Genomic DNA, 27090 nt, shown 5'->3' on the forward strand with positions numbered 1-27090 from the left:
TTAAGATGTTAAAACACCAAACTGAAACCTTTTACAAGGAATCATGTCTGCATTAAGCACAGTGCTTGTGGCCAGAATGCAAACAAAAAACACTCCGATAATATAGTATGCATTGTCTTTGAAACTGATTGGTAGAAACCAGAGACAGCTTTTTTTTTAGCCTAGTCTCAAAACGGTGTTAGACTAAAGGCGTCCTCTAGTCCCATGATATAGAGAACTCGTTTTCACAAATGTCCAGATGATGCTGCTTGAGATGCATCAGTCGTTTACACTGCCTGAGGGATGGTAGAAACCAACAGGAGAGGTGCATTGCCAGTGTCAGTAGGTCACATGTGGTGGCACATGGTATAGGTTTAAGAGCCTTGTCTCCCAATGTCGTTGTGTACAAGCTGCAATGATAACAATAACAGTGTCAAGAGTTGCTTGTCAACGCCGTTTATTGCACAGGTGTTCCCGTTTGTCAGGGATTGTTTCACATGATAAAGGGTCAGGGTCTGCAGAGCTCGTATATGTTTAAGGGCCTATGTCCCATAAACTGGTTTACAGTTAAAATATCACAGTTTCCAATCACTCAGGGGAGTTCAAAATTGCATGCGATACATGTACTGTATGTCAAGGCAATACATTTCCATGAATGTGCACATTGACATTTATGCGGACACATACCGACAGTGGATGCTGAGAAAAGCTGCAATCAAGCCTAAAATGGTTTGGGGACATTTAAAGTATATGTTCAAAGGATTTCAATCAACATGCTCAAATCAACTTTATAATGAATAATCTAAAACAGACATTGCAGAGTGAGTCACTGACAATACTTGAACTCGAAATAACGTTGAAATGAGATATATACTGCAGTGTAGAAATAAAGTTGAAAATTAGATGTACAGTACCGTATATTGCAGTATAAGCACTGTGGGTGGTGGGTTGCTGACACAGTAATTAGCACTCTGCATGACAAACCCGGTGACCTGAGTGGGATTCCTGGCCATGGATAATCGATAACAAATGATGTATGAGCCAGTCCCTGGGCCCAAGCTTCCACCAACCCACACTGACCAATGTGGTTGCAGTACGTTAAACAACTTGCATGTAATCATTCAGCAGTGGACAGACTAAAGAGTACTCATGTTTTCGAAACATGAGAATACATTACAAATAAATGCTTCTTTCCCTATCCAGAGGCTCCTGAAAGGTCCTGAATATGTGGCATTCTCAAAACCATTGCACAAACAGGGACAATGTTTGCTAGTTACGCATGTCAAACAATATGCTATCAGCGCTAGACAAAACATGGGCACCATCGCAGAAAAGAGCCATTTAAAAAAAAAACCCTCTTCAATGGAACGGGACTCCTATTTCTACACGGCCGAATCTCAATTTTCACCACATCCTGTGTCGCCGACTACTCAAAAAAGAAGGTACAATTGCCCTGCCGCAAGCTACACATAAAGCTTTTGGAGCGTGCGGTCCAAACATCGGCTTTCTCCTTCAACTGCACTTGTTGATTATCAGTTTCCGCTTCCATGTTTTGTACAGTGTGACTAGCCTCGTCTCAGTCGTGTTACACGTTACGCATTTCCGTGACAAATGGAAGAGCTCTCTTAAATGAGCTCGCAGGCCATGAGAGAGGCCACTGCCTGGCAATCACCATCACCCTCCAGAAGGCAGAAGTTGCACGCAACTCATAAGGTTAAGCCCTGTAGCACCGAGAGACGTTATTCTGTCTTAAGAGTGCAATCAGACTGTGGCTGTGACTTCAGTCCACTCGGCCGCACCACATGTTTTGCATCCATCTTCGTCGATTTGTCAAGCGGCCACCAACGTACGCATATCGGAAAGCAATAACACAATCAATTATAAAGCTGAGATTGATAGGGGTCTTCTTAAACGATGCCGGCGACCAACACGCGCAGCTGGACATTTTGCATGGGCAGATGTGTGAAACTGCAGTGCCTGATGAAAACACTCACAGGGTCTCCAAGTGGACGTTTTACAAATAAAATCGCCGACAAATGTGTTGGGGATGTGCGCTGTGCGTTAAGCAGGCCCCTCCCGCCACCGGAACTTTTGCTCAAGGTGGCTTGAACGCTTTCACATTCCGCTGGCCCAAATAAAAGGCGAGGACTTTGAATCACAGCTGGATGCAAGGACTCATGAAGGAATGTGTCCATGTAAAAAAAGAGAGAGGAGTAAACGATGGCTTATATTTATTTATTCTGCCAGAATAGCATTTGAATATGAACCTGAATGCAAAGTCGTCAAATTAAATGGAATTCACAGGAAAAAGGTGTGCAAACCTTTATACATCAGAAAGCGAGAGGTTATACCACAATGCCTGATGCAGTGCCACCACTAAACCACAATGGAAAAATTGTATTAATAAGCTTGTGCCGGAGGCCCAGGGGGGACAGGTGTCGATGACGTCTCTTGGCCAACCCCCATTTGGCGGAGCCAGGAGACTGAATCCTTACCCTCGGGGCTCCTCCAGAAACAACAAAAAAACCACTACGTGTGGCCACGTGGACTATTCGTACGCTCACTGCGGAGGAGAGGCTGCCACTCCTCTGTCGGTAGCTGGAACGGTACCGCCTGGATCTCTGTGGTATTCAGGATGTCCGGCGGACTGGTTCTGGTTCCTGCCACCATGAGGGGTGGACAGTCCTTTACTCGGGGCAGGAGACTGCCAAACAACAGGGAGTGGCTCTTCTTCTGAACAAAAGAATGAAGGGAGCGTGGGAGCATGGCGGTGAGGTGTGGGAAGCTGTAAGCCCCAGGCTACTTTGGGCTCACCTTCCCATCAACCAGAGGCGAGGAGTGGTGGTCGTGGTTACTTATGCCCCCACTGAAGACGAACATCCGTGGAGGGATACAGGCAAGGCTGATGAGTCAGATGCCTTCTATGACCTCCTGTCACAGGTGCTAGCTAAAGTGGCCCCTCGGGATAGTCATTTTGTTGGGTGATTTCAATGTCCAAGTTGGTCATGATGCTGGCACCTGGTATGGAGTGATTGGAAGGCATGGGCCAGATCAGCTCAATAACAACAGCAGGAGGCTGCTAGATTTTAGTGCAGCCCATGGGCTTGTAGTTACCAACATGTTGTTGCGGCATCGGCACATCCACACAACATCATGGATGCATGCCGGGTCAAAGCAAGAACATCTGCTGGACAACATAGTAACAGAACAGCGGATGCGGGCCCATATCCTTGACACCAGGACCTACCGTGGAGCTGATTTGCCCACTGACCATCGACTTGTCATCTGTAAAATGCGCCTGCCATTCTTCCACTCCAGTGGTGGGTGTACACCCAGGACCCAATTCAAACCCTTAGTTGCATGGTCTCAGCTAGCTGATGAAAGTTGCAAGCGAGAATTTAATCATCGCTTGCGGTTGAGGTTGGCATCATCCCCCACTCCTCCTGATGTCGAGGGGAAATGGGTGAGGTTTAGGACTGTGGCTCATGCAGCTGCAATGGCTGCTTTGGGTACATGGTCCAGACCTCCACAGAGACCCTAGTGAACAGAGGAGGTGTTCAAGCTGGCTAAGAAAAAGTGACAGGTTCACTCTCATCGGCTACAGCATCCCATGTCACAGAATGAGGAGGCTTATCGCAGCCTTCGCTCGGAGGTTCGGAGAGCCGTGAGGCACTGCAAGGATGGGTGGTGGTTGCAGGTTGCTGAGGAGATGGAGTCTGCCTCAATGGCCCGCGATCACAAATTGCTCTTTAATTCCATCAAAAAAGTTACCTGCAGCGCCACACCTATTACCATCATTAGGGGAAAGAATGGTGATCCAATCTCCGACCCCCAGGAACAGGTTTACAGATTTGCTGAGTATTTCTGTGAGGTCCTGGGGGAGGGGACATCCCTCAGCCTAGATAACGTGGGACAACGTGGGGCAACGTGGGGATGACCCTGCTGAGGCTGCGGTGCCTCAAATATTGAAGAAGTCACCCCCAGTGAGTGGCTGGCTGAGGTGCCATCTGTTGAGGAAGTACTTAAGGCGATCCAGAGTCTGACCAGAAAAGACACCGGGCAGAGATGATCTCCTAAGTGAAATGCTGAGGGAGGGTGGCGTTTGTGCACAGACTGCCCTACATGACATCATAACAACAGTCTGAACCACCGGATGGTTTCCGCAGTGTCCTGGCAAGGATTAGTCAACATTGCCTTGCTAGGCGCGCTGAGGAGAGGCTTGCGGAGCCCCAATGTGCTTTCAGGAAAGGGCGGTCCTGCACAGATGCCATATTTTCTGTCTGTCTGCTACAGCAGAGGTATAGGGAATTCCAACAAGACCTACACCTCTGCTTTATTGACCTGGTCAAGGCCTATCATACCATCAGTAGGCCTGGGCACTGGGTTATTCTTCGTGCTTTCGGAGTCCCTGACCCTCTAATCACGATCATTAAGGACGTTTATGATGATGAGCGGGCCCGGGTAAAACTACATGGCCGGGAGTCGGAGCCATTCCCTGTACACCTTGGGGTGCAACAGGGATGTCCTCTGGATCCCACATGATTTAACATCTATTTCAACAATGTAGTTCGTGAAGCCTTCTATAGCTGGACCGGAGGAATTTCCATTCCGAACAGATACAATGGGAGGCTGATCGATGCCCGGGTGTGGTCAAGGGATGGCTCCCCATTGCTCAACCATGTTATGTATGCCAATGATCTGGTAATTGCTGCTCACTCAGAGGAGGAGTTGGAGGCGCAGCTGCTGAACCTGGAGCTTGCCACTAAGAGGTGGGCCTTACCTTCAGCCGCACCAAAACTAAGCACCTGCCTGGGTATTTTGTACCATCAGACACTCCACCCTCACAACTCCTAATTGGTGATAGGGCAGTTGTGGAGAGAGTGGAGAGTTTCCCATACCTGGGCAGTGTGCTCATGACCGGCTCCGGTTTAACAGCAGAGGTCTCACTCCGAATCAGTCGAGCGGCATTATCTTTTCATCGGTTGCTGTGTGGAAGCTACCTGGTCTGTCACTCTGCATGAAGCTTCAGGTCTTCTTGGCCACAGTCGTGCCCTCCCTTCTCTATGCTTGCGAAACGTGGACCCCCCTAATGGAACATCTTTGCCGGTTAGAAACATTTAGGCTGGCCTACCTACAATCCATCCTGGGTTTAACCAGGCTGGATTGTGTGAGGAGCTCACAAATCCTTGAAAGATCTGGACAAAGTCCCATTGGTGAGCTCCTCCGGCAGACAAGGCTGCATTGGCTGGGCCATGGAGCCCGCATGCCCAGCAACCGCATGCCTAAACAGCTTTTATTCGGCCGGATCGAGGGGGCTAAACGGGCACGGCACGGGCTAGAGAAGAGATGGAGTGATGTGATACAGGAGGATGTGGAGCTGAGTGGACTTGCCGATGCCTGGTACCAGCGGTGTCAAGATCGGCCTCTCTGGAGGAGGCTCGTGAAGGACGCTACTGGGCAGTTGGAGGTAGTCGCCCTCCAACAACAACGCAGAGCGGAGGAGCGATGCTCACAACAACGAGCGGAGCGCTGGGTGGCTAAAGCACAGCAGGTTAGCACAGTAGGGGGCACAGGTGGTGTATCAGCCAGTTCTCTCAGTCAGTCGGCCTGTGGCATCTGGGTCTGCACTGTGACCTCCTACCAGCAGGCGTTCGACACTTCACGTGGCCTCAAGGTGCACATAGCCTGGCACAAACGTCGTGGTGACGTCACCGCCACTTAGTGGCGAATGGCGGTTGTTGTTGATGCAGTGCAATCATTACCTTACCTGAGGGAGTATTTGCACATTTTTTTACAAGCTGGCAGATAGAGCGAGCAGCTGTTCCCACGTGCACTTATGCCTCTTGTACCAAATCAAGACAAATTGGGGGCTTGCAAAATCTGGTAATTTCCATGCACCCTCTGACCTGGCCAGTTTTTCTTTGTCGTGCGCCAAAGTCAATACCGTTAATATGAGTTGCATACAAAAGTTTTAGCTATTCATGGAGGCCTCAGAATTCTGGAAAACCCAGTTGACCAGGAGGATAAGTTGAAAACACCAGATTTTATTTTCCCGCAAGCTCCGTATGAAATATTAATGCACAGTACTCCATTCAGAGAATGAAACTTTGTATTCAGGCTGTGATGTGTGCATGTGTGCATGCACTTTTTCACCCACAGTTATCAGAGAAAAATATCAAATTCAAGAAGAAACTTAAAAATCATAAACATTGAGAACAAATAGAGACGAGGCCTTTGAGGTTAACAGCCACTGATCTTTAAGCTCTAACCTCGTCCAGATTTGCTCTTGTACCAATCAGCATATGCGTATGATACACGTGATCTTCTTCTTTCACGCGTTTGTCCCACTCATGCGGGGTCCCCGCTGTCCTTGCCAACCTTCTCCACACTGCCCTGTCCTGCGCCATCTCTCGGTCCGCTCTTCGGGCCACCATGTCCGATCGCATCCACATCGCCTCACCTCTTGTTCTGCCTTCCTTGCATCACTTGCACCTTCTGACCCACACAATGTTCCTGCTGTCTCTCCACATGACTGAACCACACCAGCCTTTTCTCTCTCATCTTCCCTGTGATTTCTACCACCTTGAGTCTTACTCTCGCTTCTTCATTTCTCACCCTGTCCTTCCTTTTTAAACATATCATCCACTGCAACATCCTCATCTCGTTGACTGAAATAGCTTGATCCTCCCTCTTTCTTGTGACCTAGCACTCGGCCCCATAACAACAGCAGCGGCCTCACCACCATTTTGTACAGGTTATGTATTGTACAAATAGTCAAACCGAAAGAGATGGGCAAAGATGGAATACTGAACAAAGGGTTGGACCTACAAGCCCCAATTTACAAACAAAGTGCTCAACAATGGATAAAACAACCTCGGACTATCAGCAAACCTTATATGCTCTCGATATTGCTGTGGTGAATTATGTTTTAAGTGTGCTCTTGTGCTACGGTTTGGAGTAAAGCATCATGATGAACATTGCAATCACCATGACACACACACACATGTCAATTTTACATGCTGTAGAATGCAATTGGAAAACTGCATAATTTTGATTAAAAAGATAAAGGTATATCTTTATTGTCACAATTTTCATTGCATCACCACAGTTTATTTACTGATATCTATAATTGGTGACTTTCTGACATTTCAAGATTAGGTTTTCTTAATTATTTTCAGTCATGTTGATATTCTTATTACATTCTCATACGTCCCCCCCCCCCGGCTCTTCCTTGCAAGAAGACACTGCATCAGTGGGCTGGTTATAGACAAAGGTGCGCATTCACTGACGCAGTTACGCACCTATATTTACCGCTACTCACTGCGTATCGACATCAGGATACCAAGAGGCCCTCCGTGACCTCGTACGCGACCTCGCCAAGTGACGGTAGGCATTGTGCGACAGCTTCACACTGCGCGAGCCGACACAAAGTGAGAGCGTGCGCGTGTCCATTTAGTTGCTCGACCACCCGCGCGGCGCCGCGGCCAGGGCTCGTGGAAAGCGTGGAATTGTGAACGGACCCTCCGAAACAAATTGCCTGCCCACCCTCCCACCCTCCCACCCTTGTATAGCACGGTTCCCGCACACAGGAACAAGCAGAGCAACGCTAATGTGACGAGCGTCCCCTTCACACCAAATGGCGGCCAGCGGCTCGTGAAAACGCACTCCGGCACGCCTGGAACGAACGATAGTATTAAAGCTGTCATTGAGCGGTGAATAGATTACTGAAATAATCAGTCAAGTGTAAATGCAGGGCACAAGTTTTCTGCAGTGTGAATGCATGACGGTGGGATTGGAGGGGGGTCAAGAAGTCACAACGTGACACCTTGCTGCGGTACCTGCGCCTCCGGGGAAACCCCCGACCATTTTCAATGCGAACCCAGAATTACTGCGGCGGTAGCGATGCAAGATGAACATGCTGGCCTCATTTCTTCAAGGTGAGCAGCAACATTTGTTAATTTGGCATTTTGCACAGTGGCCTGTCGTTAACACCCCGTGTGAATTCAATGGAAATACACGTGACCATCAACATGGCTTCATGGACGCATTGTTATCCCTGAACAAATGCAGCTTATAAACACACACACGGCAAAGTCCCCCGTTTACCAAAGAACCGAAGTAAATTATCGCCACCCCTTTGTGCGGGTGCATTTCAGGAACGCGCTTCCCAATACGCCGGAGCACAAATGTCCTAAGCAGGTGGGGGAGTGTGGTCACTTCTGAATGCGTGCAAATCTAGGTTTGGCCCTCTCAGCGGTAAAATATAGCCCCCGGTGGTTCAAACTTAATCAAATATTAACGCTACAAAAACTACCTCCAACACCCTAGATATTCATGCAGGATCCATAGCAGGCATGCAAGGTGGGAGGAAAGGCCTTTAGGAAATGCACTTCGTGGTGGGGACAGCTTGGTAACAATTAGTTGATAAGTCAGCTTTTTTCAGTTATCCATTCAGTATCATAAAGGCACAAAGTATCTCCTTTAGAAACGAGTGACAATTGCAAACATGGCTGCAATTGTCCGCAGCTCCTAACCAATGACGACTTTGACATTTGTTGTTACGCAACATTGCAGCTGTTCACTGGACATTAATTAACGTCATTGATCGCCTATTGTTTGGAATTGAACCGGGGATGTGCTCAAGACTAATTCCTACAATATCCGCGTAATTCTGTCTGCACCATTGCCTCTCGTTACCTCTCCTTGATCTTGCCCAAGACGTTGCCTCTATTTATAGGACTACATAAAATGTATAATAATACATCACGGGTTAGTGTTGTGACCAAAATCTCAAATGTAAAAATCTGCTTATATCTAAATAACGAAGAATATTAATAAGGAGGGGGTCATTTCTGCATACAGCATATCCAAGCCTCTATTGTGGAATTGAATCAGGTCAGATGTAGTAAAGTACGTTGAATTGAATTGAAAATCAAAATCCAGGAAAACGTGATACGAAGTTTATCTCTTTGGAATGTGAATAGTTTTGAATTCCAATTTCTTGATTGGCACTCCGCTAATTACTTTAATGCGGCGTGGTGTGCCTGTGAAAGAGTTCTCGAATCATGGACTTTATGACCAGAATTCGACACGGTTGTTATTTTTTATGGATATATTCACACACAGCTTTTGCAACACTGTACTGGATTTAACCAAATAAACAAACATTCGGTAAATTAAAAAATGCATTAAAGTGTATACCTCCAATGCTTTTGTGAGTTTTTGTTTTTATCAAACATATAACACAAAACACATCTTAGATGCAGTCCCGTTTAAAGTGTGGTTATGGCGATTGCAAAGAGTCACGTGCCATTACACCAGGTCACAGTGGTCAGAAATGTAGATGGACACGGCCCATCTACATTTAAAACTTCAAGATGTTACATTACAGTCCCAGTAAAGTTACATTACAGTCCCAGTAAAAGGTGTTCAGCACATATTTTAGGGCCGGATGTAAATTAAGGCTTTTACAAGTGGTAGGTAAACGAAATTTAAGAAAAACCAAGCAATCTGCAATAATTTATATGAATTGTATTTTCATTTAGTTGTTAGGTTTTTCATTAGCACAGAGAGGCAAGTGACTCTTCCATAGGCAGGAAGGAGCCGGTCAATTTTGGCTGTGCAAACATCAGTTGCTTCAAGGTGAACTGAGAACTTACGTAATATGATAGCGTACGCAGGCAATGAATGCCGGCTGTGACTTTATGTAATTGATTGGACCATATATGTTTATTGAAATGTCAAGTGTACAACACATGGAGACAAAGCCAAGAGATAATAAAAGTTCTATAAAAGGAGATAAATATGGGCCCACAATCATTATAAAATGTCTCGTGGTTTAAATATGTAAAGTATTTATCGCCTTGTAAACTCTCACTGCATGCTATGCAGGAGATTAATTGTGCTATTTTAAACAGGTTGATGTGCTTTAATTATATTTTATTCTTATTCCAATATAAAGATCATAAAACCATAAAATGTAGCCCTCAGGCAAGCAGCAGACTGTGGGTGATACACATGTGCACTCAGCAGACCTTTGCATTGCGTTTGTCGGACCAATTGACCGCAGATAATAACATGAGGGACACAATTAAATTGGATTATCTGATCCACACATGGTGTAACCTTAATCACAGTAGATACATTTAATCTGCTATTCATATTAAAACCATAAAATTGGCAATAACTTTTAAATGTCCGTCAAATAACATCTAAAATTATTTAACGCAAATATATTTTGGAAAAGAATACGTCTTTCCTTAAAAATGATATTGCCGATTTACACTTAGAAATATTATTCTGAATAAATTGCCGTTGTCCTTTGCTGCTGAAACACATGCATGCATAGTGAACAATTAGCAAAATGAGCTTCTCTGCTTTAACTCTTGCATGTCATAGATGCCTTGCATACAGCTGGTGGGACAAAGCATGCATTATAAATGGCCTGTTTATTATGGCAAGCGAAGCATTCACAAAAGCATCACGTGGAGCAATTTTAGCGCTTCCCACCGCTATAAGTCAATGCCACGTGTCAAAGCCAGTCTCACTCGCTACAGCAGCACGTCCAACCAGGGTCACCACGTCGCACATTGTCAGGGCACATCCAGGTCCGATGTCGACACATTCCAAGTGGCCTGGGTTATAAAAAAAAATACTCGTGTTTTTAGCAGTAAAGACATTAAAACAAAAAAGTCACTGTCTCAGCTTTGACAGATATTAAGCGTCATCATCATCATCTGTCACTTCTGTCAGCTCATAAGCGACGATGGCATCAAATTAATCTCCGTCATGGTTCTCTTGCCCTCTAGTCAGTATCACTACTCCATTTTCCTTCCACTTTTGCATGAATATTAAACCGAAAAAGCTCCAATCGTGTGTGCCTATGCGTGTGCATATGTGTGCATTCAGTATATACAAAGACCAAGATCCCCGTACAGCCTGAACAGACTGTTGGGGTAATTGCTGTTAGCGAGCACCTATGAAGGCCGGCACAGCACACGAGGGGGTGGGTGGCCAGCACCACGCCCGGCCGCCTTTGTCTCCCCAGTGGCGATGTTTGCTACACCGCACCAGGTACTTATTTGAGGCCGAGTCGACATAGGGGAGGGCCAGGACCGGTATTAAATATGTTTTCAGTATATACATAGTTATGCACTGCTAAAACGCAGCAAGTTGGTACAGTGGAGAATACAAGTGGTGCATCTGCAAGTCATCTGAGCCAGCTAACCCAACTGCCAGTCAACTCACTCAGTTAATCCATTACATCTGGGTCAGTCCCATGACCTCCTTCCAGTGAGCCTTTGACACCTTACGTGGAATCAAAGTGAATCCAGCCTGGCACACATGCTGTGGTGGTGTCACCGTTATTGAGTGGCGAATGGCGGCTTTTGTTGTTGCACTGCTTAAACAATTCCTAAAAATTAGTACAACATTGTGGGACGACAATGGCATTGGAGAGACCCAAATTTCAGGTTTATTTTGTTTAACCAGGTGAGAACTCAACAGACCAGGGTAGCCTTATTTGAAAGTCACCTGGGGCATTAGTCTGCCGGTAGGGGGCGACGATTTCGAGGTAAAATTCTCATTGAATAATTTTGCGGGTAATTTTCGAATTTTGGCAATTCAGACCCCGACGTCGGCAAGTGACATCGGATAAACAGCACACGTTTGTCATGGTCATGACAACCGCAGTAATAAACAGGCCGGCCGCTGGATTTGAACCATCAACCTCAATGACAAGCTGCAACAGCGCTTCGTCAAGGACATGTCAACGCCCTGCCATCTGACTTTTGCCATGGGATTGTGGGATCCCACAACTGGCTTGGAGCCACCAACAGAGTACAGTACCATCTCAATGCTTGATTGAGTCACTGGAGACATTTTAATGGACAATCACGAATGGATATATTATTAAACTACAAACCCAATGTAGTTTCATAATATTGAACTCTCAGCAAATGGCAAGTAGTTGGACAGATCTTCACTTTGAGACGTAACACTGTCGCACATTTGTCAAGTCTTGCATGCCGATAGGAGTGGTGATGCAGCGGGTAGTGCACTTGCACTACGTGGACGGGCATCGAACTCCAGGTTGCTGGATCAGTGGTGAGTGATATCTGAACTGGCAATGAGATGATGGCCACTTCCTCAACCTTGCACTGATCATTGTGGTGAAGAATGCTCAGACACTCCGCCATGACAGACAATCCTGCAGTGGATTGAACAATGGGCTCCAAATTACTCCGAGTTATGTAACATTCTAAAATGTAATCGCCGTTGTAAATAGCATGCAGTGTTTAACATTACTGGCATGCTTAAGTAATCGTGATATGTACAAATGTTGTTTGACATTGCCCATTCATTGAACAAACAACTTGAAATTACAGCCATGAGCATAACAATAAGTTGATGCGTGTCTCAATTAGCATACCATACGTTTCTGCAACATCCGATTGCTATTTTCCGAAAATTATACATATTTAATTTGTAGATCAACAGAACAAAGTAAACACACAATACAATGAGTCATTCGTATTCAACGGATACATGAGGGGGTCAGGGTAAGTTTTATATTTTTTAAAAATCAAGACGGACTGGGGAGATATGGCGATGGACATGGGGAAGGTAGAAGAGAGAGGGGGGGGGGGGGCAAATGCAGAAATGAGATTTGTTTTAAAAACATGCATACCATGTGAAATGTAAACATTTCATGACGGAATTGAAAATTAATGCCAACCATCCCCTCCCGCTAGCGGCCACGTGGAGCTGCGATGGTCACCACACAGGTCCCCACCTTCACGCCCATTTAACGCCACAGCCGTCCCAATGGTGGTGGGCTCAGCTGCCTCTCTGCGACGAGAGCCATGTGTATGTCTGCAAGGGGATGCCGTCACACAACTGAAAGAATTGGATTAAATCGTTAACTAAAATACGATTTTGAAAATCCAACATCCAAGTGACGGTTGGCACCGCCAAACCCCGCAAGGGCCAGCAAAGGAACCGACAAATCAACGCCAAGATAGTGTCCGGCCTCTTATTCGTCCCAGTTTTTAATTTGCAAATACGTGCCAAATGCTGTTGCTTGTGCACTAATCGACTGGACTGGTTTTACATTGGGTTAAAGAAGCAGCGCTGGGCAGAGCAGAGCATGAACTGGAAACCAGTTAAGTCTCCGTTCGAGCAGTGGGGTTGTGCATGAGCCTTGTAAAAATTCCACCCCCAGCAATTTGATTGTCACAATTCAGGGTCAGAATACAATTCAAGAATCGATTCGTTTCTCTTGTTACGATCATCTCATTTGTAATATCGAATATATGGGTCCGAGTACGATTCAAAATGCTATATAAGGACCACTCTTCACTTCTTCAGGAAATGCTGATTTTTTTTTTACAAAATGCACGATGGTTGTTTGCTTTTTACACATTTTTGCGTCACGTTTGAAACTTGTGGTTTTCCAGCCTGCACTATTATTCTGTTACAATGGGCATCTCGTCAATGTAAAGAATTGATATTAGTAACAACATAGATAAGCAATGTAATCATACCGATCAAAAAATAATCGGCCTAGTAATAAATTACTAAAATAATTGTATATCCCAGCTAAGAAGCTACAGTCATTTGCTGCACAGTTAGTGGATGACTGCCAAAAAGGACAGCACCACGGTGCTTTGAGGTAGAACCTAAAAGATTTGTCCAAATCCTTACAAAATGTTTTCCCAAGTTTATGGAACAACGCCACCCAACGACATACACTGCATCCCAAAGCCTATCTATTCACGATGCAAACAGAGTACAAAATGAGCAAGAGAAATAAATAACTAAACAAAGCACCTTCATTTATCAATGTGACAAGTCGCTGGCTCCTGGTAATGTATATACATTAGGATCCTGATATAGCCAACATAATCCCTAAACCTGTACGTTTTTCCAAATAGCTTTGGAAACGTAATAACGTCAAAACTCGTACCAACCGCCCTCCTGAAATATTAAGATTGGCTTGCAACAAAACACCTTTTAATATAACTTTGGCACAATCCCTAAATGTTTTACTGTTGAGCAAATGAGTACCTCCACAAGTAAAAATCTGAAACTCAAGTTACAATAATGGCAATTATTTGCCGAGGAAAACCTCGCTGGGTTTCGAGACTCGTTGTCAGGGCAGTCCATGTTTGGTGGTGAGTGGCCATGACAAGGAATGGGTGGGTTTGGTTTGTGTCGAACGAAACTGAAGAACCTGGGGAGAAGCCACCATGCATACGAGGTGGTAGCACTCGGCACTGCCATCCCTTGGCCATATCAAAAGATTTTTAATGAAAGCAATGCACATATTTGGACGGTTATGACTTTACCGAAAGAACCAAAGAAGATGAATCCTTGCAGTCACGAAAGCTTTAAATCGAAATTTGGACGGTTATGAGTTCAAATTAATGGCGTGATGCCCATTTATTTCTCACCTGTAAATAAAATAAGCAATACATTGTGATAATCCAATAGCGCCCAGTCTATGGAATTATTAGTTCTTGTCATAGGAATGTGGAATTTCCACCAATTACCCAGGATCAATAAATATAAGTTGTGCCCTAAACACCCACTGGAAAAATGGGTCTATACTTAATACAGCATCAATAAAAAAAAACACTTCAACTATGATTTAAGATACTCCATGTGCATCGCAAATGACCCATGCACTGGTAAATGCAAATAGTTTGAGCAAGGTCGTAGGGGTTGTGATTGCACAGCGCTATGAACCTGCTTTCCACTCCTGGACATGGCTAAGATTACAGTATCGGCGGGTGATATCTGAACTGATCCTGGGCGTCCCCCCCCTTCACCAAGCAGAAATCTCAATGATGATGAAGTATGGTCAAACAACACTCGTGATCGAAATGGCATAGGAAGGTCTTCATCCGGTAGTGTATTGACAAACGGGGCCATACACTATTATTCGTATGATGAATGCGAACGCAAACGACCGCCTAAGCATCCACAGGACAGCAATGGCTCGGCTACATTGTGAATGCACGGCAGATACTCGCGCAGTGGACAGATAACCCTTGGGCCACGGGCTGCAGAACAGCTTTGGCGCGCGCTGATCAGCTGATACTTATGCCGCACATTGCATCGGCCAAGACCTTTCGTGGCACGAGCCTTCAGTCGCCATGTGATCATTGTACCGAACGGTTCAGAGTTTGTCCACTCGACATCCCCCAGAAAATGCTATCAACATATTTACAGTTTGGTGTCGTGATCCTCATTATGTTTTGGGTTTGGGACAGACTTCGAACTATTGTCCTGTGCAGACAAAACAGCACTGCAATGTCAAAGGGGAAAAGCACGTTGCACGCACGTCACGTCAACCTGTGTTCACATCAAGTGCAATCTGCGTGTCCTCCACAGCCGACGAAAGAAAAGTATCTGAGTGAATGTCTTTCTGTGATGGGTATTCGACCGATGATGATGATGATGATGATATAAAGCCGACAGGTTACCTAAAGCGATATTGTGCCATGATCCGCTTTAGTCAAAGGAATCTTCAGTAGAAATGAGTGTCAAATTGAACTCAAGTTAAAAACAAAATGAAACAAAACACTTTGGGGAAGAGTCTACTTAATGCCTTTGAAAGAACATTGCGTTACAAATACATTGGAAAACCCCAAAGGAGAATATTGTTATTACTCTGGGCCAATGAATTCAAGGCTGGTGATTTACTTTAAAAAAATAATTTAACCAATGATGATTGTTTTTGGGAGGAAAAAAAAAGCTTTACTTTGGAGAAAAAGAATGGCCTAATACTTTTTTAATATTACAAACATTATTATTGCTTCCATTGCGAGTTTTTCTCTCACATTTGTCAAGGTTACCTTGCTACAATGGCAGCATATTTATTATAAGTGGACACAGCTGGAATATTTTTCACTGTTTTCAATTCTTCATCAGTTTTTTTTCTTCCAAAATGTGTAGGGGTTTTTCGTTGCTTTCAGTTTACCATGGAAATATATCGAAATAAGACTGGGACTTGTCAAGGGAAATATGTACGCACAGACACACACACACATGCGCACCGCAGATGGAAAATATTTCACACTTCTTCAATTACAAGCATCATCGGGGGGGGGGGGGGGGTGCCAAAAAACATGTGCTTCAGAAAATAATAATTGTACGGAAGCTAAAAGTGCAGCCCTGAAATTGCTGACTCACGCCACTGCCAGCGGAAGGTCCTCCACTAGATGGTGCTCTTCCATGCTGACCAGACATGTCAGAAGAGGTAGGAGCACCCACACTTTACCCCACCACAGGCGACCATGCCGATTGACTAATCGTGGAGTACCCATTTATACTTCTGGCTGGACAGAGACGGGGCGAATGAATTTTAAGAAACATGCACAAGGGTTCAACTGCCGCACCAAGAGATATAGTTGAACCGGGGACTCTGAATTAAAATCCGGTGTGCTTACCCATCACCCCAAGGTGGCTCCCAACATTACATACTGTACATATTTATTCTATCACAAAGACACTAACTCACACAAAGCTGCTTTGTCGTTCACTTTCACCTTGGCTCAAAGCTTTCTAGAATTTCAACCATTGTTGCCCAAATAATGGCTTAATAATATAATTATTCTGCCCATCCAACTAAATGCCACTCATTCCCATCATAGGAACAAAACTGTACACTCGTCCCACAACACAAAGAAAGGCAATTTTTAAAGGCAGCTAAAAACCCATAAGTGGCTTTCCAATGAGCACTTTGGCTTGCGGTAACCCAAGAGCACATGGCTACAAGAAATGCGAGGAAGTCATAACTTATTTCAACAACATTACAGTGATTTTCACATCACATCAGGCATCAGCTCCCTGGGCGATTTCGCACAGGTGCACAATTTGTGGTCATGTGTTTGTGTTTTTTTTATTCTGTGCAGGTTTTAACAACAACAAAAACCCGCAAATGTTGCATCCGTGGATTTCCAATGGCTCTACTTCTGGGGAAATGAAGCGTAAATTAGAGCCTAGGATTCATGAGCGTTGTTCGTGACTGGCAGGCCGAACACACGAGGCAGGTTAGCCCGTCACGCAGGGCACGCGTCTGGAGGTCAACGACTTTCAAGTCGTCTGTGATAAATTCCTCTCGGCATACTTTCCCCGAAAGCCTCGAGCTCCATCCCTTCGAAACAAGAGTACTTTACTTCGAGTGAAGAGGAACATTACCAACACCGGCATCCAATGATTAATCGATTTAAGTTTGTTCTTACGCTCGTGATACACGAGGATTAAATCGTGCAGCACACGAGATACGATTGCCGTGATGGGTATAACGTGAGCCCTGCAGGCAGCAGAGGTGGCTACATTCACAACAATGTTAAAATGTTTAGACAAATGAATTGGGACCCTGAATCATGACAAGTTATCAAATCGTACAGAGATGGAGGGAAGAACGGGGGGGGGGGGGCGGGGGGTGATCAGTAGTTTAAAGGCAAATACAAATTTCCGAATATTATTTATATATTTAATATTTGTTCTTACAAACGCTGACATTGTGATAACTTTTTAATTCAAAAGCAGACGCATGAAGGACACAGGGTAAAGATATTTGTCATGGGTCATCAGGCTGTAAACACACCGACTTTGTGGAATCCATCAACAGCCCAAAGTTACTTTGTCCTATTTTGTGAATGTACTCAAGGAGCCATAATCGTTGGCAACACAAGCACAGTGGTTTCCTTCGATCGTTGAAAAAGAGGAAGAAACTGCCCTGTTTTGACACTGCAAGCAGAACTGAAACGCTTCGAAAAACGATTCGGCATTGAAATCACTGACGAATAAAAAAAACTAAAATAGGTATAATGTTTTTTTTTGGAAAAGCACTCGGAAATAAAACACTGCTCTGACGGCGTCATTCCATTTCTTTTTTTTAAACCGGCGGCTGCAGTTAGTAGGAAGCCACGTGTTTCGCGTCGTTATGGCTGCGTTAACGTTTCTCCCAAATTGTTGACGTCTCTGAGCGAGAGCGATAACCTTACGTGCACGTGGAAACGCCGCACGCCACACGCAGCACCATCAGGCCCCTGCAACGCGGCTGGGTTCGCAGTGCGTGCAAAATAATACTGACGCTGCCAAAATAGGCGTACATTCTGGATATATTTAGACAAATTATCACCCGAATGTGATTAACTTTAATGACCGTGGTACTGTTAATTCACGTGTTACGTGTGACGTAGTTTTGTGTCGAACTAGGAAGACCTATATCTAACGGAGCATATAAATCATTTGGCGGGACCCCGGGATCCCGCAAAAAATCAGGTCAATAATTATTATTGTTGTTCAGTCCGCCCCACTCGTGACCCCGCAAGGACACCGGACGGACCCCGCCAGGGCTGCTGTTCGACTGCCCAGACTACCGCACCAACAAGCGCCAGCAGGTGGCGATCACCACGATGGGCGCCACCCCACCGGCCAAACGCAAGCCCCGGGGGGCGTCCACCGCAGTCGCGCGCGGCGACGACGCCCTCCGATCAGCCGTCGATCCTCAGCTTCTTTGCCAAGGCGAGCCCCACCGCCGCCCCCCAGGCAGTGAATTTAACGTGTTTATGTAATTGTTTAACTTTTTACGAAACTTAGTGTCCCCGAGTAGCTCTCGACGAGGCCAATCGATTGACCACTAGTTTTGTTGTCGGTAAGTCTACAAGACTCGTGTCGCTACGCGGTTTTCCCCATCCCCGGGGCAGTGATGGGACCCCGGGGTCCCGCCAATTGCTTCTATGGCAAGTCACCAGAATTGGTTTAAGAAAGCCTGACTGCTGATGAGACACTGAATGTGGAAACCAGTCCAGAGTTTTCTTTAATTAAACCAGATGACCATGTGGCTGATGAGACGTAAACAAATACAAGTATTGGAGAGAAAAATAAGGGAATGAGGCGTATTGTCAACGTAGTTGTACATGATTAAACGTTACGTACACTCAATTAGGGAATATTGGTGCAGTATCTATCACACTGTGTTCCAGAATTAGAAAACCTAAGTTCGATTCATAGCCACGGCTGCAATCAGTGGCGACTGATATTTGAACCAGTCTTCATTACCCCCCCCTTCAACCAAACCGCAGTGACCAGAGTGGTTGAGGTATGGTCAAACAACCCCCCAAGACTAACACATCTAGCAGTAGATTGACAAAGCGGCTCCATACGTTTTTAAATGCACTCTGTCATCGTTAAATTCCTCATTTTTGTGCAGAGGCTAACAAAAATGCCTTAGGAACTGAATTTAAAAATCCACGATAAAATCGCAGAACACAAAGACCTAGCACGAATGTGTCTTCATGAAAAGGAAGCAGCATACGGTACAATATGAAAACATTTCACGAACACAAAGGGCCAGAGAACCAATCTGGCCCATTCTCTTATTGAATTTAAAACAAAAATTCCATCGCACCCATTAAAACACTTGCCGTGTCGAGGAATCGTAAATCACCCTCGACGGAATGTGCACCCCTCCTACAGCGCAATCCGCAGAGCCAAGTGAGTGCACGATCGTCCGTCGGACGAGAATGCACGGTGGGTCAGCGAGGCCCTATCCCCCCCCCCGTATCGTCCGTAAAACCCTGCTACACACGGTCCCGTGTGATCACGATGCGGCCAAGTCCTTTGCCGGTGCGAATTGTAGAGTTTCATCAGACCGCTGGCTCAGAGGCTAACGAGAGAGCTGCGTTTCAATCCCCTGCTAAGTGCGTCCAATGGGTTCTTTTTATCTGTCCCCGAGACCACCTGGCATGGGCGAGCACGTTTCACGTGCCTGTGAACGTGGAACAACGCGATTCGAATTTCGCAAGTTACGTGCACGAGACGTTCGATCCGATTCATCGGCGTGCTGGAGCACGTGCGACAACAGCTGCTCACTCGGAATGACCCCAACACAGCCGCACCAAAGGTTCCTGCAGCCACGTTGGGTCACATTCTAAATTAAATCATACACCTTTTGTGCCACAACAAAGTATGTGACACGAATAGCGGCCGGCCCTACGTGCCCATGAAAGATTTATAAAACTGCAGTCCCTGTGGTACATAAGCGCTTCATCCCCAGCGCTCACTTGGGTCAATTACTATTAAACAGCTTAACGGTGGATTTCATGTTGCATATATCTGCTACCTGCGTTTGCCATCGGAGCTACCCGTCGAGTTTCACCTGCACGTGATGGAAGTTCAACTGCTAGAGAAACTTGCAGAGAGATTTGCTATGAATACCAAATAATCTGAGCTAAAGTTTGATGTACTTTTTTTTTAACAACACTGACCTACGGCTAACGATGAGTAATATATTAATCGGCGCCCAGTTAGTTCACCAGACAACGGTTCAGATTTTGCATTCCAGGGCTCCTTCCTCCCACATACAGTGAACTTGGCAGTTTTTGTTTAAGTCAGTCTGGCATCTCGACAGCTAGATAGGCGGTAAAGTGAACAGTCTATGAAAGCCATAACAACAAGGGGCTTACACAGCAAGTGAGTGGGAATAGAATGGAATTTGGACTGGCTTGGATCTGGTTCAAAAACACCCTAACAGTGTTTCATCAGGATGTGCAACCCACATTACACTGATGTGCACCAGATGCTGGTGAGAGCATGGGGATGAGGTGAACAAGGGCTTAGGGGGTGTTCTGATTGCACGTCAACTTATTACTACCTTGCACGAAATTGAGGGCTATGTGGCACCATTCAGAGCAGATTTACACGTACAGAACTGCTGCACTACAGGGAAATATATTGTTTTTTTTTACTTTCCAAACACATGTATAATGTGAAAACTGTGAGTTGCGCACATAGTAACTCGTGTATTTTATGTACACAGGTAAGAGACAGGTGAGATGCACATGATGAACTTGCAAGTGAATCCCGGGAAGATTTCAGTCACATCTCGAATAGCAACCCGTCTTCCCCACCCGTCTGCCCTTGTATCCACATCATCACCATCTCCCCTTCCTCCTGGGTGCCCCCCCCCCCCACTATATACATCATTGAGATGAGGCTCGACGCATTTAGACACGTGAGGAAATTGCTGTATTATACGTAACAACAAATCACCGTTGGTCGATCGGCAGTTCCCGTGCTGCGCAGTAAAGACGTCTGGTCAGCATGGAAGAGTAGGCCAAGTACAGCCTCAAGTGGAGGCCCTTCTGCCGGCAGTGGCGTGAGCAAGCAATTGCAGTACCGTACCTTTGCATTTGATCAAGAACAGTTACACATTCAGAGACTAGTGGACGGCATGGTTACACAGAGGGGGACAATGATGAAACCACAATCGAAACCACAATTTGTATGAATTATATCACTGTAAACGTTACCACAATGTGGAAATTCTACTTCCGGTAGTCAACAATCCTGAGCTCCCTACCTGCCAGAAACGCTTGGATAGGTGTGTACCGGGCTGTTTTTAAAATTAACTTGACTATAACACTTGTGTAAATGTTTTCGTGGAATTCTACAGCACTGGTGTGTACGTGTGCATGAAATGAAAACACAAATACCGTTATATATGTAAAAACCCACACGATCGTTTTATCAGTTATATACACCAAAATACGTTTTAAAAGTACTGTACTGCAATACACGTTTAGCTTTAATTAAAGGAATGCATTGAAAATAGACATTTTCCCTTTATTAATATGGCACGAGTAAAAAAAGTGAAGTTATTTGAAATGTGTACTTCCTGAAGCCTAGCAGTGCGTGTGTGTACGCGCATTGTTCAAATTCCACATTTGGCTGAGGAGTTTGGCAATTCCCTTCACGGTTTATGTTGCCAGGTTATTTCTCTTCCAAACACATGACACATTGTTCAAGTTGTCAAGTGCCTGGCTTGTTTCTCCACTCAATCTCAACCTTCCGCAATCCATTTAAGACCCTGGATATCCGTATTGTTCAGTCGCCTTAAAGTTCACAGTAATGTATTGCTTTTTTTTATAGTCCAGCTAATTTGTGAATGAATCAATAACAGTCTACATACTTCTCATTTTGTGTAACTTTCCTGCAGGCTACAATGGATGCCATCAGAGAATAATCTGGCTCATCAGCGCAATCAAATAAAATGGGTCATGATCACCTTCATGTTTCAAACACTTATTTTCATTATTCTTCACATATTTTCATAAACAGTTGCTGAACACAGGCCCAAAATATGCATGTTGAACTTCTGTCACACTCTACGTAGCCTACCGTGCCAATCGGAGGTGCAGGGGGAAAGACAAACGAAACACAAGCAGCAGTTCTAAATAAATGCGTTTTCGATCTCGATTTAAAAGTGTATAGCTCCAGTGGTTTTCCTAATATCGGAAGTGGCTGCAGACAAGAAGCGCAATCAAAGTTATAATGGATAAGAGTTAATACATTTCTTGAACTGGGCAAGGTTATAAGAGCTTGAGAAAACAGACGATGGGAGGTGATTCCAAAGGTGGAGCAGTGCGAGGGAAGGAGCAGGAAGAGAAGCGGTCTTTGGTGATCTGCAGTGCAGTGGTTGAACACTGCACACATCAGATTATACCATCGGTCCCCGGTTGGTATCTTTCGAACATAGTTTTCCTAAAAAGAGTGACTTATGACAAAAGCAAATACTGTATGTGCATGTCTGGGTAGACCAGGTGGTCAGTGATCATGTCAATGAAATCAAGAATCGCGTCCGTGATCCTGGACTCAAGGTCTACTCTTAATAACCCGAACTGAAAATGTTTCTTTTGGGGGGCAAAACATTAATCCCTGATCAGTCAGCAACGAGGGTTTTAAAGAACAATTTCAAAAAGATTTATCCAAAACATTAAATCATGAATGTGTATCTACGCGTAATTTATTAATTTATATCAATTCTTACTCTCCAACATGAGTGCACTGAATCTCGTGCGTCTGGGATGATAATTATGCATATATGTTGTATGCTAAGGGTTATGCAGCCACAAAGAGGCTGCTACATTCACTGCGAAGCTACAGAAAAAATATGTATTCCATCAACCCACGGTGTAATTAGTGCCACCTCTAATAACGAGTAAAACCAGGGAACGGGTAAAGTGGCAATTTGCCTGAATACGTGAGCACTATTTTGGTATAGCATGAACGTGTAACATAGGCGTGCACGCAGGGAAGACCACAATACATGTTAGAGCAAGCCAGGACCAAAGTTAATGGTGGGCATGAGTCAATGTGAGCCGTCTGATCACGCAGGGCACGGAGAGTTTGGGTTCTTGTGTTTTCATTGAGCACATACCCGGGATTCCTCCATCAATGCAAAGCAGATCCGATTAAGACTGACCACAATCATCCCACAAGCAAACACTAGCAACAATGATAAGAGGAATATCATAACATTACTGCGATGTGGACGCACATTCGATTAGCACAGTTGGCTACGGTGTGAAAGCAGTTTAAAGTACATACATACATTGAAATCATCAACTTTATAAGGAACATCGTCAATCCATCAACAGCCATGGCCAATCCACTGCTGGACGTAGGCCTTCCCAATGTGCCGCCACCTCTCCAGATCTTTCAGGTGCGACAATCCACACAGAGCACCTGCACACAAGCAGATTTCATCACTCCATCTCCTCGGTCATTAATCTTGATCATCGACCATCAATCCTTCGAGCAACGTGTCCTGTCCAAGGTCACTTATTTTTCTAAAGCAATTTCAATTATTTTGATTTAAAGCTTTCGTGACTGCAGGGATTCATATTCTTTCTTCTACGTGACTTTACCGAAATAACCAATAATATAATTTCAATGATGTCATCAACCTGTGTATGTTCTCAAATCTACGTGTTCCTCCTCCACTTGTCTCTCAATGGAATTCCATGCATGCAACTCTCCATGCTTATTTGCGCATTTTCAGTTGTTAAACGTTTTTCGAAATTGGTGTTTCTAAACCACACATCACAGGAGGTAATAATATGCACCAATTGACATGGAAAAACACTTAAATGTGGGTGGAGCGGTGGCGCAGCGATTTATAGCGCACTGCATTTCATAGTGCACTGTGCTATCAACTCGGTAACCTGAAATGTATTTCCACCCACAGCTAACATCAGTGGCGAATGACATCCGAACCGGTCCTGCATCTCCATTTCGTCAAACCCGTGCTGTCCAGCGTGGCGACGCATCATCAAACAAACTTCCATGGCGAAGGAGGTCTACAAGCAGCTGTAATGGTCCATAAATTATTATGACATTTTCTTAAATATAATACAACCTGAAAAATAAGACAAGCCCCCCCCCCGCACCAAAAAAAGATTTCCATATCTTAAATTCCATTGAGAGTATTTTATTTTAAATGTATTGACGTTGAATGCTAAGCTTATGCTCTATAAATGCACTACAAATAGAATTGGACAATTACCAATGTTGTCCCTTGTAACGAACATCACAGTGTGCATCCCAATTACAGCCGGGACCCCTGTGGATTCGTAAACCCAAGCCAATGGGTTCATTGTGGCCCCATAGGTGTTTCGCAGTTTGTGCGTCTGGACTGATGGGGATCGTATTTCCTGTTTACTAATTCTACAGGCCGTTTGAATGCCGACTATGCATTTAATTACGTTTGCCGACAGGGACCTGTGGGTTAGGGAAACCAACACCTGCTGTTGTCATTTACACAGATCGTCTAGACAAAAGAACGTCAAACTGTGCACGTGCAGATTCTGCATTTGGAAATTTTGCTCAAGATATATATTCATTCCCACTGTGATTGCCATGATTAATTGATTAGATGAAGCCGTGCCTCCAAAATCAAGCAAAGTGCACTGCTGCATTGACTAATTTATTAAATTAAGGTATTCACAAATTCAAATACTGTACTTAATTTTTTATAAGATAAGCATCTAAAATAGGCGCCAATGAGTCTGACACACCGATTTAATCAGCACGTTTACGAAAAGACTGCATCACAATTCACATAAACAAGATCCAGGGTTTCATATTCTCGGTTCTTTCGGTAAAGTCACGTAGAAGAGAAACAATAAAATAATAAAAATATAAAATAACCGCCACTTTTTTCAAAGTTTCTTGTGGTTTTCACACCTGATGATGATTGCTTGTGTTGCAGTCGAAACGTCGTGAGAATTTTATTGTTTTATATATTTTTTATTTTATTGTTTCCCTTCTACGTGACTTTACCGAAAGAACCAAGAATATGAATCCCTGCAGTCACGAAAGCTTTAAATAAAAAAAAGATCCAGGGTATTTGTTAAAAACGCACAGATATCGTCGTACGAGGCCACGATTAAACTTTATTTTTACCAAAAAATATTTAAAAAGGGAACATTTTTTATATTACCAGGTCAGGCCCACTGAGCTTTTTAGATCTTTTTCAGAAGAGATCTGACCAGAAATGATAGCTCAACACCGTGGCTTGTCATGTGGAATGTATAGCAGGCAAATACTCTAAACACACGATTCTAAGTGTGGAGGGGAAAATGAGAAGACCCGGATAAAATTCCACGTAACCACGGAGAAAACATGCACACTCCAAATATACAGGCGTCAGGGTCGCTATAGAGCCCATGACCTCCTGTATACGATTGTGATCCAGCGCCCAGGGTAAAATACCAACTTTGCAAACCTATGCATGGAGCGGCCACACCGTTGCTGTAAAACGCAAATAAAACACCGATATTGACGACGGAGGCTTATTTCTTACTGATCGACGGCCACAGAACTTGACTCGCACTGCACAACGGTTCTGCTGTGGTCGCGCATTTTCTACTGCAATGTCTAAACGTCGCGTGAATGCAGTGGAAAAACGTCAGTTTAAGTGAAACATTTACAACAACCATAAGCAACGGCCACTACAGCTCTCCTAAGCAATGGACTCTGCTATGTGAGAAAAGCTTGCTGTGTTCGTAATTATGGACTCAATGCTGAATTTTAAAAAGACAACGCTGGAGTTACGTCCTATTCAATGTTGTTAACGTGGTAAAGACAATGTAAACTTCTCAGTTAACCCTGCCGTAATGTTGGGAGCAGTTCCACAGATTAGGCAACCTTGTGGTACACGTTTCTGAATCATCCTCATGCAGTATCATCCTCATGCAGTAATAGGTATGGGGCGCAAATTATTTATTTATTTAAAAAAAGTAAATGGTTTGACACACGAGATAGAATATGCCATCGCCATTCAAGCGTGATGTTGCAAGTCAGTCTGAGTAGGTCCAACACCATGGCATTTAATCTTGATTTGAATCTTTCGTGACTGCAGGAATCCATACTCTTTGGTTCTTTCCGTAAAGTCACGTAGGTATAAAATAAATCACGACGTTTCGGGCGCAACACAAGCGTCCGTCATCAAGTGGGAAAGCATGCTTTCCCACCTGATGACGTCATTTATTTCATTGTATACCTACGTGACTTTACCGAAATAACCATGGCATTTCACGAGTATTTTTCTATTTCAAGAAAGGTGGACACATCATATATCTCTGAATTACAACTAAAATCCCACTTAATGAAAATAACAATGACTACCCATATTGTTCAAGTGTCTGAAATGTACATCCAATAGTGAACCAGCCCAGCTGTCAATATTCATGGGCTCTAATCTTGATAATGTAAAGACATTTTTTCTTACAATATAAAAGGCTCTGAGCCCTGAGTCTAAAGCGTCTCTTTCGGCAGGAAGTACCTTTAAGAGTTGCCAGGGAAAGCATACCACTTGCATGGCAAGCATATCCGCCTATCGATTGCTCATTGTCTGGGGAAACATTTGCCATCAACGCAAGTAGACGTCAACATCCCCAATCATCTCGCGATTTTCCGGAATGCTGACGAGAGACGATCTATTAGAGGCTCTGAGGAGAAGAGGGGATGGGGAAAAATATAACAGCCCTGAAATTACCCATCATTCATCACTGCCAAAAAAGATGCACGCTCAAATCATTTATATATTTAAGGGGGGGGGGGGGTCAGAGGAAGGGGGGGGCATAAATCGATGATTCCAAAACAACTGAAAAAACTATAATTGGAAAACGTTTACCGCGTGTAATGATGAAGGGAATTCAGATGTTCTGACAAAGGGTGATTTAAACGTGAGAATTTTGATGGATGGAGACCCAGTGAAAAGAAATCATTATAACCATTGCTCCGAAGCAC

At 44.5% G+C, this 27090-nt stretch overlaps 1 protein-coding gene and 1 long non-coding RNA gene across 13 annotated transcripts in view; one reads left to right on the forward strand and one right to left on the reverse strand.

Moving 5' to 3' along the window:
* The window catches only part of PPFIA2 (PPFI scaffold protein A2), a 351275-nt gene that overhangs the window by 284556 nt on the left and 39629 nt on the right, over positions 1-27090 (reverse strand). The gene's annotated exons all lie outside the window — the stretch shown is intronic.
* LOC142924019 (uncharacterized) lies at positions 1108-27081 on the forward strand. Its single transcript, XR_012941149.1, has 2 exons — positions 1108-1421; positions 18302-27081. It is a non-coding gene; the product is annotated as an uncharacterized LOC142924019 (long non-coding RNA).

Source organism: Petromyzon marinus, chromosome 7 (assembly GCF_048934315.1).
Source record: "Petromyzon marinus isolate PM22_M1 ecotype Great Lakes invasive population chromosome 7, UKy_Petmar_22M1.pri1.0, whole genome shotgun sequence".
Lineage (NCBI taxonomy): Eukaryota > Metazoa > Chordata > Hyperoartia > Petromyzontiformes > Petromyzontidae > Petromyzon > Petromyzon marinus.